This window comes from Oncorhynchus gorbuscha, linkage group LG24 (genome assembly GCF_021184085.1).
Source record: "Oncorhynchus gorbuscha isolate QuinsamMale2020 ecotype Even-year linkage group LG24, OgorEven_v1.0, whole genome shotgun sequence".
Lineage (NCBI taxonomy): Eukaryota > Metazoa > Chordata > Actinopteri > Salmoniformes > Salmonidae > Oncorhynchus > Oncorhynchus gorbuscha.
In genome coordinates this window covers 55,916,955-55,934,432 of record NC_060196.1, presented here as the reverse complement: position 1 = coordinate 55,934,432, position 17,478 = coordinate 55,916,955, and the positions used below count along the sequence as shown (strand labels likewise).

The window sequence follows — 17,478 nt, the reverse complement described above, 5'->3', positions numbered from 1 at the left end:
TGATCTGTCTATCAGGGTGTGTTCTTTATTTCCTCCACTATTGTTCAGTGTTTTTCTACTGTAGTGGGCACGGCATAGGCCATTACATCTCAGACAGGTTGGACAGGATGAGTCGCTGAGAAGAGTTGGAGAAAATAGTATTCCTGAGGAAGGTTTATTTTTCTGTATCCAATTTGGTTTGTCAGAGGGTCTACCGTTAGAGCTCCTACTCATTCATGAGACCGACAGCCCGGCAGTTGGATGATGCCTTGCACAGGACTGACTCTGATTTATACTGACCGCGTCATTAATGGTGTTTTTACTGATCATTGTTCTCTCTCTCGAAATCACATGGAAGGCAAAATGTCGGTCAGTATGGCCTACATACTTTTTATAGCTATTGTTATAGATATCTTTATAGCTATTGTTTTGAGACAAATGTTGAGGTTTACTTGCATGTTCAATGTGCATTTGTGGGATACATGTCAAGGTACATGTGGACTTTAAAGATTATATTGTGTTGATTTCACTTTTTTTGTGCTTCCTTGATTTTGACGTGTTTTCTTTTTGTTGAATGGGGTGTGATTGCAGAGAGAGAAGCGTTGTGATGTGTGCTGCAGTGGAACCCAGGACTGCTATGACCTGTGACCTCTGAAGACACACGTGGAAGAAGAGAGACAACTTTTACAAACTTCAGAAAGACCCTGCCGCCAACAACAACAAGACCAAAGAAAAGACAATGGAATAAATGAATCTTCAGCATGGATGTGGAATTTAGGATACCTCAGTCAAGAAGCAGGGACCCTGGATGTTGATCCTACTCTGATAATCTTTCTCCCTGTGGAATCTGTGCTGATAATGCGCTAACCCAATGCTCAGCAGAGGTATGATCTCTCTTGTTGTAGGCCTCACTATACACAGATTAGGCTGAGAAAAATGTGAATATTGTTTATTTTCACGTCATTTGAAATGGTTTCAAGTCAGCCGAAACCCAAATTATTAAAGATTGTAAATGCTTTTTTTTTCAATCTTTTTCGAAAACCGAGTCACAGGGTTCTCAAAATATATTTTATTGAACTGTAGCTTGATCCTTGTTGTTGTGGAGTTGTTTTGTTCGGATCCTTTTTAGCAGTTTTATGTTCTTAGCTGTGGTATATTCCAGCATTTTGATCTGGTGTGGAAGGCTGTACCATCTGTATTTGTAGAGCTTATTATGTGGAATGTTGTCTATATTGACTTAATGTTTCGACCTCCCCCTGGACCACACACATGCTCATGGTACGTTCTCTGTTCACTCTGCTCTTGTCTAGATGGGTCAACTGACAGTTTTATTGTCTGTATCTTTATGATCTGATCTTTTAAAAAACGTTCCAGGAGGTTGTTGCTATAAAGTAGGTTTCTACAGTGTTGTTACAGCTTAGTCATACCTAACGTTTATTCATACTGAGACACAGTTACTGGCAGTACATATAGACAACAGTAATTCATGTTATTGACAAATGTAACAGGACTCATACCTAACGTTTATTCATACTGAGACACAGTTACTGGCAGTACATATAGACAACAGTATTTCATGTTATTGACAAATGTAACAGGACTCATACCTAACGTTTATTCATACTGAGACACAGTTACTGGCAGTACATATAGACAACAGTATTTCATGTTATTGACAAATGTAACAGGACTCATACCTAACGTTTATTCATACTGAGACACAGTTACTGGCAGTACATATAGACAACAGTATTTCATGTCATTGACAAATGTAACAGGACTCATACCTGAAGTTAATTTCACATACTGAGACACAATGTTTCAGGTGATTTTGCAGGGTAGGAAGGATAAAGTTTCAGGTGAATTTGCAGGATAGGAAGGATAAAGTTTCAGGTGATTTTGCAGGGTAGGAAGGATAAAGTTTCAGGTGAATTTGCAGGGTAGGAAGGATAAAGTTTCAGGTGATATTGCAGGGTAGGAAGGATAAAGTTTCAGGTGATTTTGCAGGGTAGGAAGGATAAAGTTTCAGGTCATTTTGCAGGGTAGGAAGGATAAAGTTTCAGGTCATTTTGCAGGGTAGGAAGGATAATGTTTCAGGTCATTTTGCAGGGTAGGAAGGATAAAGTTTCAGGTGAATTTGCAGGGTAGGAAGGATAAAGTTTTAGGTGATGTTGCAGGGTAGGAAGGATAAAGTTTCAGGTGATTTTGCAGGGTAGGAAGGATAAAGTTTCAGGTCATTTTGCAGGGTAGGAAGGATAAAGTTTCAGGTCATTTTGCAGGGCAGGAAGGATAAAGTTTCAGGTCATTTTGCAGGGTAGGAAGGATAAAGTTTCAGGTGAATTTGCAGGGTAGGAAGGATAAAGTTTTAGGTGATTTTGCAGGGTAGGGAGGACAATGTTTCAGGTGATTTTGCAGGGTAGGAAGGATAAAGTTTCAGGTGATTTTGCAGGGTAGGAAGGACAATGTTTCAGGTGATTTTGCAGGCTAGGAAGGATAAAGTTTCAGGTGAATTTGCAGGGTAGGAAGGATAACGTTTCAGGTGATTTTGCAGGGTAGGAAGGATAAAGTTTCAGGTGATTTTGCAGGGTAGGAAGGACAACGTTTCAGGTGATTTTGCAGGGTAGGATAGACAACGTTTCAGGTGATTTTGCAGGGTAGGTGATAGTAAGTTACTGGCAGTATGTATTGCTTGTATAGCCTAGAACAATATTGCATGGTATTGACAGATGCAACAGGAGTGCTGCTTTGCCCTTCCCATGAACTGCTGAGGAATAATTCATTATGAAGATAGATGAGTCTAATTAGATGTGAACCAACACCTGTCATCTTTCTTAACATATCAATTTGCCTGGCATGAAACAGTGTCCTTATTTATACTTGTCTTTTGGTCAATGCTAGCATTGCCATCAAGTGACAGGTTATCACTCTTGATAAGGACACTACAATATTTCAACATTTATGGTAATGAATCAATAACTGCGGTGCTTGTTTTTTGTCACAAGGACTCAGTCATTAATGCTGTTTCTTTCTAAATCCTCAGCATCAGTACAAGTGTTGTGCCCGTTGCTGTGCATTGCACTATGTCATTGAAGAGCAATGAGCACAGAAATCTAATACTCTCATTAAGTTTGGAAAGTGTCCGCACAGCAGGCGGTTTGGACTTCTTAACAGTAGGTGACCTTAAGTGACGTATCTCAAAATGTGTGTCATAGTTGATAATGTTCTCTTCATCCAGATCCAAATATTAAACGTGATAATTAACAGCTATTATGAGAAAATGTATTTGTTAATGCTGCAGAAACGTTTTCTCCTGACTGTCTAGCGATTTCAGTATAATGTTTAATACATGCTGTCTTAACCCATCCAGACTACTCAAAACAGAAAATGTGTCTGTACTTGAGAAATAACATTACCTCTGTGTTGTAATGGGCTTAACTTAAAGCTTTCAGTTGGTTCTCAGAGCTTTCAGTTGGTTCTTAGAGCTTTCAGTTGGTTCTTAAAGCTTTCAGTTGGTTCTTAAAGCTTTCAGTTGGTTCTTAAAGCTTTCAGTTGGTTCTTAGAGCTTTCAGTTGGTTCTTAGAGCTTTCAGTTGGTTCTTAGAGCTTTCAGTTGGTTCTTAAAGCTTTCAGTTGGTTCTTAGAGCTTTCAGTTGGTTCTTAGAGCTTTCAGTTGGTTCTTAGAGCTTTCAGTTGATTCTTAGAGCTTTCAGTTGGTTCTTAGAGCTTTCAGTTGGTTCTTCGAGCTTTCAGTTGGTTCTTAAAGCTTTCAGTTGGTTCTTAATATATAATAATAATATATGCCATTTAGCAGACGCTTTTATCCAAAGCGACTTACAGTCATGTGTGCATACGTTCTTAGAGCTTTCAGTTGGTTCTTAAATCTTTCAGTTGGTTCTTAAAGCTTTCAGTTGGTTCTTAGAGCTTTCTGTTGGTTCTTAGAACTTTCAGTTGGTTCTTAAAGCTTTCAGTTGGTTCTTAGAGCTTTCAGTTGGTTCTTAAAGCTTTCAGTTGGTTCTTAAAGCTTTCAGTTGGTTCTTAGAGCTTTCCGTTGGTTCTTAAAGCTTTCAGTTGGTTCTTAGAGCTTTCAGTTGGTTCTTAAAGCTTTCAGTTGGTTCTTGGAGCTTTCAGTTGGTTCTTAAAGCTTTCAGTTGGTTCTTAGAGCTTTCAGTTGGTTTTTAGAGCTTTCAGTTGGTTCTTAGAGCTTTCAGTTGGTTCTTAAAGCTTTCAGTTGGTTCTTAAAGCTTTCAGTTGGTTCTTAGAGCTTTCAGTTGGTTCTTAAAGCTTTCAGTTGGTTCTTAAAGCTTTCAGTTGGTTCTTAGAGCTTTCCGTTGGTTCTTAAAGCTTTCAGTTGGTTCTTGGAGCTTTCAGTTGGTTCTTAAAGCTTTCAGTTGGTTCTTAAAACTTTCAGTTGGTTCTTAAATCTTTCAGTTGGTTCTTAAAGCTTTCAGTTGGTTCTTAAAGCTTTCAGTTGGTTCTTAAAGCTTTCAGTTGGTTCTTAAAGCTTTCAGTTGGTTCTTCGAGCTTTCAGTTGGTTCTTAAAGCTTTCAGTTGGTTCTTAATATATAATAATAATATATGCCATTTAGCAGACGCTTTTATCCAAAGCGACTTACAGTCATGTGTGCATACGTTCTTAGAGCTTTCAGTTGGTTCTTAAATCTTTCAGTTGGTTCTTAAATCTTTCAGTTGGTTCTTAGAGCTTTCTGTTGGTTCTTAGAGCTTTCAGTTGGTTCTTAAAGCTTTCAGTTGGTTCTTAGAGCTTTCAGTTGGTTCTTAAAGCTTTCAGTTGGTTCTTAAAGCTTTCAGTTGGTTCTTAGAGCTTTCCGTTGGTTCTTAAAGCTTTCAGTTGGTTCTTGGAGCTTTCAGTTGGTTCTTAAAGCTTTCAGTTGGTTCTTAAAGCTTTCAGTTGGTTCTTAAAGCTTTCAGTTGGTTCTTAAAGCTTTCAGTTGGTTCTTAAAGCTTTCAGTTGGTTCTTAAAGCTTTCAGTTGGTTCTTAATATATAATAATAATATATGCCATTTAGCAGACGCTTTTATCCAAAGCGACTTACAGTCATGTGTGCATACGTTCTTAGAGCTTTCAGTTGGTTCTTAAATCTTTCAGTTGGTTCTTAAAGCTTTCAGTTGGTTCTTAAAGCTTTCAGTTGGTTCTTAGAGCTTTCAGTTGGTTCTTAAAGCTTTCAGTTGGTTCTTAAAGCTTTCAGTTGGTTCTTAGAGCTTTCCGTTGGTTCTTAAAGCTTTCAGTTGGTTCTTGGAGCTTTCAGTTGGTTCTTAAAGCTTTCAGTTGGTTCTTAAAACTTTCAGTTGGTTCTTAAAGCTTTCAGTTGGTTCGTAAAGCTTTCAGTTGGTTCTTAAAGCTTTCAGTTGGTTCTTAAATCTTTCAGTTGGTTCTTAAAGCTTTCAGTTGGTTCTTAATATATAATAATAATATATGCCATTTAGCAGACGCTTTTATCCAAAGCGACTTACAGTCATGTGTGCATACGTTCTTAGAGCTTTCAGTTGGTTCTTAAATCTTTCAGTTGGTTCTTAAAGCTTTCAGTTGGTTCTTAGAGCTTTCCGTTGGTTCTTAGAGCTTTCAGTTGGTTCTTAAAGCTTTCAGTTGGTTCTTAGAGCTTTCAGTTGGTTCTTAGAGCTTTCAGTTGGTTCTTAGAGCTTTCAGTTGGTTCTTAGAGCTTTCAGTTGGTTCTTAAAGATTTCAGTTGGTTCTTAGAGCTTTCAGTTGGTTCTTAGAGCTTTCAGTTGGTTCTTAAAGATTTCAGTTGGTTCTTAAATCTTTCAGTTGGTTCTTAAATCTTTCAGTTGGTTCTTAAAGCTTTCAGTTGGTTCTTAGAGCTTTCCGTTGGTTCTTAGAGCTTTCAGTTGGTTCTTAAAGCTTTCAGTTGGTTCTTAAAGCTTTCAGTTGGTTCTTAAAGCTTTCAGTTGGTTCTTAAAGCTTTCAGTTGGTTCTTAAAGCTTTCAGTTGGTTCTTAAAGCTTTCAGTTGGTTCTTAAAGCTTTCAGTTGGTTCTTAATATATAATAATAATATATGCCATTTAGCAGACGCTTTTATCCAAAGCGACTTACAGTCATGTGTGCATACGTTCTTAGAGCTTTCAATTGGTTCTTAAATCTTTCAGTTGGTTCTTAAAGCTTTCAGTTGGTTCTTAAAGCTTTCAGTTGGTTCTTAGAGCTTTCAGTTGGTTCTTAAAGCTTTCAGTTGGTTCTTAAAGCTTTCAGTTGGTTCTTAAAGCTTTCAGTTGGTTCTTAGAGCTTTCCGTTGGTTCTTAAAGCTTTCAGTTGGTTCTTGGAGCTTTCAGTTGGTTCTTAAAGCTTTCAGTTGGTTCTTAAAACTTTCAGTTGGTTCTTAAAGCTTTCAGTTGGTTCGTAAAGCTTTCAGTTGGTTCTTAAAGCTTTCAGTTGGTTCTTAAAGCTTTCAGTTGGTTCTTAAAGCTTCCAGTTGGTTCTTAAAGCTTTCAGTTGGTTCTTAATATATAATAATAATATATGCCATTTAGCAGACGCTTTTATCCAAAGCGACTTACAGTCATGTGTGCATACGTTCTTAGAGCTTTCAGTTGGTTCTTAAATCTTTCAGTTGGTTCTTAAAGCTTTCAGTTGGTTCTTAGAGCTTTCCGTTGGTTCTTAGAGCTTTCAGTTGGTTCTTAAAGCTTTCAGTTGGTTCTTAGAGCTTTCAGTTGGTTCTTAGAGCTTTCATTTGGTTCTTAGAGCTTTCAGTTGGTTCTTAGAGCTTTCAGTTGGTTCTTAAAGATTTCAGTTGGTTCTTAGAGCTTTCAGTTGGTTCTTAGAGCTTTCAGTTGGTTCTTAAAGCTTTCAGTTGGTTCTTAAATCTTTCAGTTGGTTCTTAAATCTTTCAGTTGGTTCTTAAAGCTTTCAGTTGGTTCTTAGAGCTTTCCGTTGGTTCTTAGAGCTTTCAGTTGGTTCTTAAAGCTTTCAGTTGGTTCTTAAAGCTTTCAGTTGTGCTTCATAGAGACAGCTGAGCTATTATTAACAACCAATGAAACATGCATTCAAGTGTTTCGAGTGTTATTCTCATGATCAGCTCAGCCATAGAAAACATAGACCCAAAAAAGGAAAACACAAGATTGTTTTGAATACTTTTTTTTGTGTTATTTATCCCATCCTACGTTTACCTTGGTAGATGTTTGTAAAAGGTGATTGGCTTGCGTCTAGATACAGGTACATCAGTGGATTTATTTAATATGTTACCTGAGCTGATTCAGAGTACTGAGTGTGAAGTCATCATCCTGATAGATGTCTGGTAGCGCCGTCTGCTAAGACAGTTTGCTCATAATTCAATAATTGTGAGTTCTAATTTACAATATTAATTTCGTGCCCACACACTTTTAATTGAAAAGTGAAAGCCTAGCTGTGAAGGGGGGTCGCCCTGGTAGTAGTTGTAGGTTTTTATACAGTCCCCAAGAACAATCTGTGAGTTACATTGACCACAGGAAAAAGAGCTACATGGTAAATACTGCAATATGGGTTGGATTGAATTGAGCTCCTAATTTTAATTTTCAAGGTGATGATTGCACTTCCATGGGGGATTCAGCCTTACACTGCAAGTGGCACTAGATGTCAGGAACTCATTGTCTTACCACTGTGAGCTAACTATCCAGAGCCATATTTGCTTGTGATGCACATCATTTTATTATCAGAGCGTGCCAGTGGACTTCTGGTATATATGCTTTAGTGAAAAAAGTGTTGGGATCAGGTACAGCTACGTTTACCCACCTCCTACAATGAATATTTATGAGCAAGTTCCCTCACCCATAACCGCTCACCTGAATGCATTTTTAAAACATTTTTATTGAATGGGTTGGACAAAGGCTGAAATTGGGGTTGTTACCTTTGAAAATACTCCAAACTAGAAGGTGGTAGTAGCATTGCTTGCCAATGCATATCCATGCATATTGCTTAGGTGGTTTAAGAGATTCCAAGCTATCTGTGCTAATGTTTGGTATTTTGTAGAACTTCGTTGTTGTACCTTGCCAGTGTCGTGTGCATTGTGTCTGTGCACTGAGCGAGCTACCATCTCATAGCCTACATTGCATATGAAGTGTGACTGGCTCATCCATAGATGTTCTATCCTTCACCCTTTTTTTGGTTGGCTTCGTGCTCGCTGATTGGCACAAAGTCAAGTTGTTGGCCATTGACGAGAATCTCTGTTATAGTCGGTCGGTATAGTCGGTTGGTCACTGCTGGGTCGGTTGGTCACTGCCGGGTCGGTACGTCACCGCTGGGTCGGTTGGTCACTGCCGGGTCGGTACGTCACTGCCGGGTCGGTACGCAGCAGGTAGCTCTTTTCATCTAACAAGAGAAGGAACTGTGATAAGACTATCTGCAGTCTATCGGCCATCTATCCGCAGTCTACCGGCCGTCTATCGGCAGTCTACCGGCGGTCTATCGGCAGTCTACCGGCTGTCTATCGGCAGTCTACCGGCCGTGTATCAGCAGTCTACCGGCCGTGTATCGGCAGTCTACCGGCCGTCTATCGGCAGTCTACCGGTCGTCTATCGGCAGTCTACCGGCCGTGTATCGGCAGTCTACCGGCGGTCTATCGGCAGTCTATCGGCTGTCTATCGGCAGTCTACCGGCCGTGTATCGGCAGTCTACCGGCGGTCTATCGGCTGTCTATCGGCAGTCTATTGGCAGTGAGATTCTCAGTGTGTTTAATGCCTTAGAGTTGTAGAAGGGGTGGTGTGAACCTGCTCATTAAGGAAGGAAAGGTTGAATGCTGGCAGCTGATTACGCCGTCATCTCCCCCTCATTCTCATGCACCTTATTGCAATAACCCTGAAACCCACTGAACTAATCTAATTAGTTTGAGAACAAGAAATTATCCTGGGTCATTTGCAGAATGCATAAACAAGAGAGCGATTCATTCTCTTGTGGCGTTAAGAAATAAATGGGTAAGTGCAGGCCTGTTGTTTTTAGTGGATTGCTTCCATGAGGTCTGCACCATATGGTGGTGGAAACAAAGCCCCAAAAGGAGCAAAGAAAAAGGGGGACGGACGCTGCAGTGAAGCTGCAATAACAAAGTGTCTTCAGTCAAACCCCCTTCAATTAAAGGATCTTTTGTTTTTTGTGCGTCTAAATGCAGATGCAAAAAATACCAACCGTAACTAAATGGACCCGACCACATTGTTCACACATAGGAGGAGTCTGGTCAGGACCAGCACCAGAACTGTATTGAGCCGCTGGGCCACAATTCCAAACTGTACATTGTTGAGGAATTCTGCGTTGCCAGGCTATTTTTGGTGGGGTTCCATTTCAGGTTGCCAGGTGACAGAGATTGCATTCCTTCCTTGTTACATGACTACCCATGATCCTCCAGGTATCCTAGTCACAGTATCCTATCCCGCTGGTCACTACTGGAATGTCATGTGGCCAGTAGTAGCCTGATGTGAAAATGTAACTTGTTAAATACTGACCTGGTGCAGTTGAATTTACGTGTGTCCAAAGACAAGTCTCTTCACTTGCCAAAGCAATTAAAGAACCGTAAGAACCACTCTTTCCTGGGGAGGTTGCTTCCCCAAACCCTCCAAATGATCCCCTCTCAGCCCAACATGGTCTTCTCTCCACAGAAAGGCCAATTCACAAGTCTAGGTGTTGCCACAACATGGAGAAGACGAGCATTACGTTTGACAATAGTAAACCAGGTTGAAAAGCCTTCTTTCTTTTGCAAATTGAAGGTTTGGGGTAGAGGAAGCTATTCTGAGTCTCTCAGGGTAGTCTACTGTATGTGTGGCTGCTAAACTCAGAAGCAGTCTGAATCCTCTGCCTTTACATTAGGGGTTATTATCCCTCTCCCTTTACATTAGGGGTTATTATCCCTCTCCCTTTACATTAGGGGTTATTATCCCTCTCCCTTTACATTAGGGGTTATTATTCCTCTCCCTTTACATTAGGGGTTATTATCCCTCTCCCTTTACATTAGGGGTTATTATCCCTCTGCCTTTACATTAGGGGTTATTATCCCTCTCCCTTTACATTAGGGGTTATTATCCCTCTCCCTTTACATTAGGGGTTATTATCCCTCTGCCTTTACATTAGGGGTTATTATCCCTCTCCCTTTACATTAGGGGTTATTATCCCTCTCCCTTTACATTAGGGGTTATTATCCCTCTGCCTTTACATTAGGGGTTATTACCCCTCTCCCTTTACATTAGGGGTTATTATTCCTCTCCCTTTACATTAGGGGTTATTATCCCTCTGCCTTTACATTAGGGGTTATTATCCCTCTCCCTTTACATTAGGGGTTATTATCCCTCTGCCTTTACATTAGGGGTTATTATCCCTCTCCCTTTACATTAGGGGTTATTATCCCTCTGCCTTTACATTAGGGGTTATTATCCCTCTCCCTTTACATTAGGGGTTATTATCCCTCTCCCTTTACATTAGGGGTTATTATCCCTCTCCCTTTACATTAGGGGTTATTATCCCTCTCCCTTTACATTAGGGGTTATTATCCCTCTCCCTTTACATTAGGGGTTATTATCCCTCTCCCTTTACATTAGGGGTTATTATCCATCTCCCTTTACATTAGGGGTTATTATCCCTCTCCCTTTACATTAGGTCTGCCTTTACATTAGGGGTTATTATCCCTCTGCCTTTACATTAGGGGTTATTATCCCTCTGCCTTTACATTAGGGGTTATTATCCCTCTCCCTTTACATTAGGGGTTATTATCCCTCTGCCTTTACATTAGGGGTTATTATCCCTCTGCCTTTACATTAGGGGTTATTATCCCTCTCCCTTTACATTAGGTCTGCCTTTACATTAGGGGTTATTATCCCTCTCCCTTTACATTAGGGGTTATTATCCCTCTCCCTTTACATTAGGGGTTATTATCCCTCTCCCTTTACATTAGGGGTTATTATCCCTCTGCCTTTACATTAGGGGTTATTATCCCTCTCCCTTTACATTAGGTCTGCCTTTACATTAGGGGTTATTATCCCTCTCCCTTTACATTAGGGGTTATTATCCCTCTGCCTTTACATTAGGGGTTATTATTCCTCTGCCTTTACATTAGGGGTTATTATCCCTCTCCCTTTACATTAGGGGTTATTAGACCTGTAGTAAATTATTTTTAGTATAGAGCAGACCTTTAGTAGTTCAATACTGGGCTTCAGGCAGCAGAAGAGATGGTCCCCTTGCCTCGACAGACCCTACAGAGAAACCTCCAAGCCCCTTTCTCCTCTCTCCTCTCTCTCTCCTCCCTTACTCCTCCCTCTCTCCTCTCTCCCAGCATGAACCCTGCTCTGGTTGCTGTCGGTTTCCTGTCATAAGAGACATACGGTTGGTAGCTCAATCTCTCCCACCCCCAGCGCTGGTACCATCCCATAACTCTTCAGGCATTCCTGTGGACCAGACAGAGACTGGGTCTGCAGTCGCTCCACCAAACCCTCTCAGCACCTATTATGGTCAACAGGCCGGGGTCGCTGTCAGGCCTGCTGCGTTTTGATTCACCGTCTACCCAGGATTCCTCCTGCCTGCGTCTGTTTTCACCATGTTCTTAACGTCCTAGATAGGAGATAAAATATCCATAAACAGCACTTGAAAGAAAATGTAAATGTTTATAGATTTCCTGCGAGACTTATCTGATATTGTTCTTATTCGTTCGTCTAGGAGTTGACAAAAAGTTGCCTGGGACAAGCCAAAACTCAACCCAAGGCCCTTTTTGTACAGGGAGCCTGAACTGAAGATTTAAGTGGACAGTTGGTCCTGTAGATGAGGAGCAAGGAACTGACACTGGGGTTGGAAAGAATTCCAAGACCATACAAATCTCTGCAAGACATTCCCACCTGTCTGTTCAACTCAGCCACACCCCCGCCACACCCCCAGCCCCAGCCAACTGCTGTATGGAGAGAGACTGGGAGGGAAGTAGCTAACTGCTGTATGGAGAGAGACTGGGAGGGAAGTAGCTAACTGCTCTATAGAGAGAGACTGGGAGGGAAGTAGCTAACTGCTCTATAGAGAGAGACTGGGAGGGAAGTAGCTAACTGCTCTATAGAGAGAGACTGGGAGGGAAGTAGCTAACTGCTCTATAGAGAGAGACTGGGAGGGACATAGCTAACTGCTATATGGAGAGAGACTGGGAGGGAAGTAGCTAACTGCTGTATGGAGAGAGACTGGGAGGGAAGTAGCTAACTGCTCTATAGAGAGAGACTGGGAGGGAAGTAGCTAACTGCTGTAAGGAGATAGACTGGGAGGGAAGTAGCTAACTGCTCTATAGAGAGAGACTGGGAGGGAAGTAGCTAACTGCTGTATGGAGAGAGACTGGGAGGGAAGTAGCTAACTGCTGTATGGAGAGAGACTGGGAGGGAAGTAGCTAACTGCTCTATAGAGAGAGACTGGGAGGGAAGTAGCTAACTGCTGTAAGGAGAGAGACTGGGAGGGAAGTAGCTAACTGCTCTATAGAGAGAGACTGGGAGGGAAGTAGCTAACTGCTCTATAGAGAGAGACTGGGAGCGAAGTAGCTAACTGCTGTATGGAGAGAGGCAGAAAGGCTGGCAGGGGGGCAGGCCTTTTTTGGGTGGCAGAGAGGCTGGGACAGGGTCAGCTTTCTGTTTGGGTGGCAGAGAAACTGGCAGGGAAGCAGCTCTGTTTGGGAGACAGAGAGACTGGCAGGGAAGCAGCTCTGTTTGGGTGGCAGAGAGACTGGCAGGGAAGCAGCTCTGTTTGGGAGACAGAGAGACTGGCAGGGAAGCAGCTCTGTTTGGGAGACAGAGAGGCTGACAGGGAAGCAGCTCTGTTTGGGAGACAGAGAGACTGGCAGGGAAGCAGCTCTGTTTGGGAGACAGAGAGACTGGCAGGGAAGCAGCTCTGTTTGGGAGACAGAGAGACTGGCAGGGAAGCAGCTCTGTTTGGGAGACAGAGAGACTGGCAGTGAAGCAGCTCTGTTTGGGAGACAGAGAGACTGGCAGGGAAGCAGCTCTGTTTGGGAGACAGAGAGACTGGCAGGGAAGCAGCTCTGTTTGGGAGACAGAGAGACTGGCAGGGAAGCAGCTCTGTTTGGGAGACAGAGAGACTGGCAGGGAAGCAGCTCTGTTTGGGAGACAGAGAGACTGGCAGTGAAGCAGCTCTGTTTGGGAGACAGAGAGACTGGCAGGGAAGCAGCTCTGTTTGGGAGACAGAGAGACTGGCAGGGAAGCAGCTCTGTTTGGGAGACAGAGAGACTGGCAGGGAAGCAGCTCTGTTTGGGAGACAGAGAGACTGGCAGGGAAGCAGCTCTGTTTGGGTGGCAGAGAGACTGGCAGGGAAGCAGCTCTGTTTGGGTGGCAGAGAGACTGGCAGGGAAGCAGCTCTGTTTGGGAGACAGAGAGACTGGCAGGGAAGCAGCTCTGTTTGGGTGGCAGAGAGACTGGCAGGGAAGCAGCTCTGTTTGGGTGGCAGAGAGACTGGCAGGGAAGCAGCTCTGTTTGGGAGACAGAGAGACTGGCAGGGAAGCAGCTCTGTTTGGGTGGCAGAGAGACTGGCAGGGAAGCAGCTCTGTTTGGGTGACAGAGAGACTGGCAGGGAAGCAGCTCTGTTTGGGAGACAGAGAGACTGGCAGGGAAGCAGCTCTGTTTGGGAGACAGAGGGACTGGCAGGGAAGCAGCTCTGTTTGGGAGACAGAGAGACTGGCAGGGAAGCAGCTCTGTTTGGGAGACAGAGAGACTGGCAGGGAAGCAGCTCTGTTTGGGAGACAGAGAGACTGGCAGGGAAGCAGCTCTGTTTGGGAGACAGAGAGACTGGCAGGGAAGCAGCTCTGTTTGGGAGACAGAGAGACTGGCAGGGAAGCAGATCTGTTTGGGAGACAGAGAGACTGGCAGGGAAGCAGCTCTGTTTGGGAGACAGAGAGACTGGCAGGGAAGCAGCTCTGTTTGGGAGACAGAGAGACTGGCAGGGAAGCAGCTCTGTTTGGGAGACAGAGAGACTGGCAGGGAAGCAGCTCTGTTTGGGAGACAGAGAGACTGGCAGGGAAGCAGCTCTGTTTGGGAGACAGAGAGACTGGCAGGGAAGCATCTCTGTTTGGGAGACAGAGAGACTGGCAGGGAAGCAGCTCTGTTTGGGAGACAGAGAGACTGGCAGGGAAGCAGCTCTGTTTGGGAGACAGGAGAACACTTTTATGGTGCTGCCACTCCTCTCATATTGATGAGTCAGTGCATGCCCAGAGCCTAGAGAGAGGAGAGTGGTAATGAGAGAAAGAGAGAGGAGAGACACACACCCTTGCATACACACCCCAGACACCAGTGTTTATGTAATGCTAGAGTTAAGCAATAAGGCCAGATGAGGTGTGGTTTGGTATATGATATTAGGTTAAATAAAGAATATGGACAATATACCATGAATAAGGACTATTCCTATGCACGACGCAACCCATAGTATACAGTTTGATACACCACGGCATTCAGCCAATCAGCATTCAGGGCTCGAACCACCTGGTTTATGAAAGCAAATAGTCCTGTTTTGTCACGAGAGATTGTGTCTTAACTCACATGCAGACGTAAACAGACCTCAGTATTTTGAAAACGGTCTGTCTGTATATTTACGAGGCTCTCCTGTGTTGCCGGTAAGGTGATCTCTTCGGGACATCAGCCCTCAAGTCCAGATCACCTGCTCAACTGTTGTGGACGATAGGTTAGCTGGAAATGGGAGTCAGGTGTAAGAGGAAAGGGAATCTACAGCGTAGCCAATGAAGACAGTATGGTCCTCCCTTCCTTCCTGTCTGTCTGTCTGTCTGTCTGTCTGTCTGTCTGTCTGTCTGTCTGGAAAAAATGTCTGCTAAATGGCATATATATATTGTAAAGAATTAGTTACTGATCTATGGTACTATAGTCTCCCTTGAGTCCAAGCGCAGATGATGACAAACTGAAAATGCATGTTCCAATTTGCATCTGCACTTTTATTTCAAGCCCTTTTGAGCCTTTGTTGACCTCCGCTTTGAGGTCGCCATTACTGAATCCTTTCATTGCAAAAAACTCTTGTTCTTTCGAGTTGGGCTATACAGTACACACTGTAGGTCACACCTAGCTAGAGCCTGTTGTGCTTGGGGTGTCATAGCCAAATCATAGTAGGTGTTAGGCTTATCAGTGTTTATAAGAGGGATGGTAGTGTGAGTTGCCAATGGCGCCATCTCAGACCAGACATTTTAGTGGCTCCCCTCTTGGCTGCAGAGACAATATTTCGCTGTTTTAGAGCAAAATTCCTGCAATTCTACACATTTTGCCATTGGGTGGAGAGAACATTTACATTTTTAAAGCCAGTTTCCTGGATTCTAAATGCGATATTCTATGTTTACATTTTTTCTTTTAACTAGGCAAGTCAGTTATGAACAAAATTCTTATTTACAATGACTGCCTACCCCGGCCAAACCTTCCCCTAACCCAGACAATATTGGGGCAATTATGCACCGCCCTGTGGGATTCCCAATCACGGCCGGTTGTGATACAGCCTGGAATCAAACCAGGGTCTGTAGTGACACCTCTAGCACTGAGATGCAGTGTCTTAGACCGCTGTTCCACTTGGGATGCCATCTTTTAAGTGTAACCTTTATTTAACCGTTATTTAACTAGGCAAGTCAGTTAAGATCAAATTCTTATTTACAGTGACGGCCTAGGAACAGTGGGTTAACTGACTTGTTCAGGGGCAGAACGACAGACTTTTACCAGCTCGGGGATTTGATCCAGCAACTTTTCAGTTACTGGCCCAACACTCTAACCACTAGGCTACCTGCCGCATCCCAGGATTCCATTGGGATGCCATCGAAATGAATATTGGGGGAACACTGGGCTTCTAGTTCCTTGGGTGTGGTACAGTCATTATGGTTTGACTACAGTCACTCAAGGCTCTGCATCATAACAGTAGATAATCTATGAATTAAGCTGATAGAAACATCTTGATGCACCAGTTCATTAATCGCCTTTTTGCTATTTCAAATATTAAGGATGGCGATGATATTCATCATTTTTTGGGATGGTCTATCTTATTCATTAACAACGTCATGATCCTGATGTGACATGTAAGGAAAGATTAGACCTTATGTCTCGCTTTCCAACTAAAACTGTCTGACTCAGACCTGTGTGAACCAGACGCAGACACATTTTCCAAACAATAACTCCATTCATATCGCCAGAATAGAATGTGTTTTGAAGCTCAATATGTGGCCTACACTTCAATCTGTATTGATTGAGTGTGAATTGAATCCACCTCACGTACAGAGCCACAGACAGGAAGACACACAGTCACAAAGCCAAAGCAAATAATAGAGAATAACTACTATAAAAGTCTGAAACACAGTAAAAGAACACAAGACTACTGTCTGTCATTACAAATACAAACTAGGCGTAGTTCCCTCAGGGGTGTGGAAGGATCTGGAACTATGGCAGAGATGACATCAAAATATGTTCTGGAACTATGACAGAGATGACATCATAATATGGTCTGAAACTATGACAGAGATGACATCATAATGGGAAGCCCTCTGGAGAATCATTGCTCATATGAGCAGAATATAGAGGCAGTAGGTACAGTTGAAGTCGGAAGTTAACATACTCCTTAGCCAAATACATTTAAATTCAGTTTTTTTAAAACATTTCCTGACATTTAATCACAGTTTAAAATTCCCTGTCTTAGGTCAGCTGGGATCATCACTTTTTAAGAATGTGAAATGTGTAGAATAATAGTAGAGAATTATTTATTTCAGCTTTTATTTCTTTCATCACATTCCCAGTGGGTCAGAAGTTTACATACACTCAATTAGTATTTGGTAGCATTGCCTTTAAATTGTTTAACTTGGGTCAAACATTTCGGGTAGCCTTCCGCAAGCTTCCCACAATAAGTTGGGTGAATTTTGGCCCATTCCTCCTGACAGAGCTGGTGTAACTGAGTCAGGTTTGTAGGCCTCCTTGATCGTACACGCTTTTTCAGTTCAGCCCACACAGTTTCTATAGGATCGAGGTCCGGGCTTTGTGATGACCACCCCAATACCTTGACTTTGTTGTCCTTAAGCCATTTTGCCACAACTCTGGAAGTATGCTTGGGGTCATTGTCCATTTGGAAGAACCATTTCCGACCAAGATTTAACTTCCTGACCAACGTCTTGTGATGTTGCTTCAATATATCCACATAATTATCCTACCTCATGATGCCATCTATTTTGTGAAGTGCACCAGTCCCTCCTGCAGCAAAGCACCCTCACAACATGATTCTGCCACCCCTGTGCTTCACGGTTGGGATGGTGTTCTTCGGCTTGCAAGCCTCCCCCTTTTTCCTCGAAACATAACGATGGTCATTATGGCCAAACAGTTCTATTTTTGTTTCATCAGACCAGAGGACATTTCTCCAAAAAGTGAGATCTTTGTCCCCGTGTGCAGTTGCAAACAATAGTATTGTTTTTCTAAGGCGGTTTTGGAGCAGTGGCTTCTTCCTTGCTGAGCAGCCTTTCAGGTTATGTTGATATACTGTAGGACTCGATTTACTGTGGATATAGATACTTTTGTACCACAAAGTCAT

The 17,478-nt window shown here is 42.8% G+C and overlaps 1 pseudogene; it reads left to right on the top strand.

Moving 5' to 3' along the window:
- Positions 1–17,478, top strand: part of LOC124012273 — a 245,447-nt pseudogene that overhangs the window by 5,703 nt on the left and 222,266 nt on the right.